Source organism: Copadichromis virginalis, linkage group LG3 (genome assembly GCF_057382275.1).
Source record: "Copadichromis virginalis isolate Kocher_CV1m ecotype Utaka linkage group LG3, C_Virginalis_male_GT1.1, whole genome shotgun sequence".
NCBI classification, from domain to species: Eukaryota; Metazoa; Chordata; class Actinopteri; order Cichliformes; family Cichlidae; genus Copadichromis; species Copadichromis virginalis.
In genome coordinates, this window is record NC_140620.1 from 5,745,025 (window position 1) to 5,748,928 (window position 3,904).

The window sequence follows — 3,904 nt, forward strand, 5'->3', positions numbered from 1 at the left end:
TGGTGTTTCCTACATTTCCCACAGGCCAAAGCGCTTCACCACGAAGCTTCCGTACACACGAGGCCATCCACAGTTATCTGGTGATCGTAATACGGAGAAAACTAAACTGTAAAGTCGCCCGGACACAACTTAGCGCTGAACAGGACCTGCTAATAGCAGCTTAGCATCAACACAAGCTAATGCTAACGTTATACAGCTGACGGCAGGTTCACTGTAACAGATACGCGGCTGTAACTGTAACTGCAGCAGGCTAAGAAAGACTAACGAAGCTCAGTTAAAGTTATACATGCTGTTCAAAAAACTTTACCTCCTCCAAATCTCATGAACCCATACTTTACTCATAATGCAACATAGAAAAGAAATGAGCTCATTGTGAATTTGGTGGCAGCAACATCCCAAAAAGCTTGCAGCATGGCCATGTTTCCAACATCACCTCTACTTTCAACAACCATCCATAAACACCTGGGAACTGAGGAGACCAGGTGCTGGACTTTTCGGAGAGCATCATTTTTGTCTGATATAAGGGACAGAGCTGCTCAACAGTCCTGTGGCTTTTCCTCTCGTGATGTCACAAATATCATCAAATATCTGGTTCAGAACTTGCGGTCTTCCACTACAAAGCCCTGCTGTAGTGTGCAGCTTAGCAACATCCTCCATAAACATGTAAAATACATCATCTCCATGGGAGCACATGTTGCTCTAAAACCTGTGTATATAATTCAGTCTTGGTTCCTTTCCAAATGTGCAAGGTGCCAATTCCATAGGCACTGATCTAATGCCAACCATCAGAGATGCAGCCTTTTTAAACACTGATAACAAACTTCAGCTCAGACCATTTGGATATGTCAGTGTTCACAGGCAGAACGTGCAGGTGTTCCTAAACCCATGCAATGATTTCCATGACAGCGTGCCACCTGAGTAACAGAAGATCATGTTGGTTTTCAGATCTTTACTAGATTTACCCAGTAAAGATTTTACACTGCAGAACATTATTCTGATATTGTGACACAGTTTGTAGATGGGTAAACCAATGAGAGCCCTGTTCTTCCAGTATGCTCCTTTTATACACAATTAAATGACTTCCCTATGGCCAGATAAGCGAATGAGTTGCAAAATATTCCTGTCCCTCCAACACTTACTTCTCTGGGTTTTTCTTGTCCCCGTCCCACCTTTAGAAAGATGAGGTGATGCCCTTAAATTCAAGATCAACTAATACTTTTCACAAAGTAGTAAAATCTTTCATTTTAAATATTTTTGAACATTAATTTAATTAATAACTGTTGCCTGAATGTACAGTTTCCATTTCGTGAATACCATGTTTCATATGCATAGCCTTCTGCTGATATTATTCCTGGTAAATCTCTCAAAGATACCTTTCTGGTCATCTCCCCTTTCCTTCATGTTATCAGCTTTTGCTTTGGATACCTGAACACTTGAAGGCAGCCTGTGTCTTCCACTGTTATATAATTACAGCCACATTTCTAAAATACAAGTCGTTACTGAAGTTTTCCAAAAACCTGCTTCTTCAACTGGTTAAGGAACCCTGCACCTTGCATCAGTTCTAATCTAGTTTCTCTCAGAGTCACAGCACTAAAACACCATCCATCCATCCATCCTCTTAACCTCTCCTCCAACTTAGGAACCTGTGGTGTCACGAACCCATCCCACCTGTCATGGGTACCTCTTGACCTGCCACTAGTCCATCACTGAGAGACAGAACCACACACTCATATTCACACTATGGTCAATTAAATTTAGGGCCCTTGGATTGTGGGAGAAAACAGGAATACAGCCCCCCGCTGACAGGCGTTAATACCAGCAACAGGTTTTTTGCAGGAAGGCACCAGTGTGTAAATCACTGTGCCTGCTGAAACTCCAAAACAATATTCTTGAGTAATGGTAAGGTGATTAATGCCATTCTAACAAACAGAATAGTGAACTGAGATTATAGTTATAGTGATGCTCTCACATAGTTTTCATCATTCTTATCTCACAAACACTTCAAAATTCATATAAATAACTACAGGGCTTACTCCACTCCTATGGGATCCCACAAGGGTCAATCCTCAGACTAACTCAGCTTTCATTGTGTGTTAATTAAGGGTAACTGGACACATTCAGTGGGAAGAATATGCAGCAGTCCTATACTGTACTATGTACCAGTAATAATTAGATGGATAGATAGATTAGATTTCCTTCTATCTCCATCCATTTATCCATTTCCTATTGACTATGATTCACACCACTGCTTTAATGTTAATATGTTTGCAAGAAGGATCTGTAACAGTTTATGGTTGAATATACATATTTCTATACTGTGTGATGCGATATGTAGACCTCTCTGTGATGTGTTAAGAGTTTCAGAAATGTGTTTTAAATAGTGCTATACAATAATGATGGTTATTTATTGTTGTTATTATATGACACTTTAAGCTACTTCTCTGGAGTACACTGAAGGCTAGTTTGTATAAGAGGGTTTTTCATAGACTTTCTTATTATTTTGTCCAAATTTGGGCGTTATTATGCAGTATAGTAAAAAACCTTTTTAGTAACATATATGCACAGAAAAGGGGAAACTGAAGTTCACTGAATTACTTCTTTTCGTTAGCCTGGAACAATCAGATTATCATTTTAAACTCCAGTTCGAGCGACTTTGAACGTTACATTTAATTGTTTTAAGGCAGAAACATCAGGTTTCCTTTGGGACCTGAACGTAGCGTTCTTACGGGAGGTTGCCGATAGTTGATTGGAGATCTGTGGATCTGTTGTTCTCTTATTGGTTCTTTGCATCTCGTGCTCTTTCTGAGGCCTCAAGCGGGTACGCCAAGCCGCGCGTGCGCTGTGCCTCTTAAAGCGATCCGGTTTGTTGAACGTAACAAAGACCGTAACGGAAGTGACCGCATTTCATGCTCAAAATAAAATACTGGATAATTTTTGGAAAAAGTGCATCGTAGTTAGCAGTCATTAAAATGAATTTAAAGATAAATAATGACGCTGTAGTGATAATTAATATTAAATATTATTAATTAATAATTACTATTAATATTGAGTATTAATATAATTATTAATTATTAATATTAAATGATTTCCCCTCGGGATCAATAAAGTATTCTGATTCTGATTAATATCACAATAGCTAGACGATATTTTACTTTCTTAACAAATTGGTTTAAAGTCATGGCAAACAGACTTAACATCCAGTAAGTGTGTGAAAATATTCTCTTTGCCGCTGAAGTCCTTTAAAGACTTTATAGACTGTAAATCTCAATCCAGTATCAGTGCTGGGAACCACAGACACGCAGTAAGAGAACAGAGACTCCAGTGAAGGCACTCCTACATTCCTTACTAATACTGCACAGTGAAAACATGCAATTCAACTAAAATAGAGCTTCAATACCGGCAAGACTTGTCGAATGCACGGACAGCTTCAGGAAACACAAAAAGGAACCTACAGTCATAAAATTAGAGAAGCATAGCTTAGTTTTAATCCTGGCAGAGTGGAGAAGTCTTTGGAGCTGCATTAACAGCTTAATGTTGGAAGTAAATGTCTGTGCAGCTGGATTGCTGGCAACGGTATAAAAAAAAAGTAATTTACTAATTAAAATGATTCATTCTGGGTCATGCATATACAGGTTAAAATCATACACGCCAGGATTATAAACAGCTGTGTGTATATATGCTAACAACAAAGTCGAAAAGTAGTTAAGAAACCTGAAACTTTTCAAATAAACACACGTGGAGATGGTCTGAAAGACAAAACAAAAGAAAGACAAATCTAAAGAAATATATATAAGGAGAATGTTAGGTATGTGGGGACCTGGAGTGCATCTTTACCGCAAGTGTTTTACTTTGAAAAGCCCCAAGCGGATACTGTCCACGTCATTACAGACGCTTTACAGCCGGC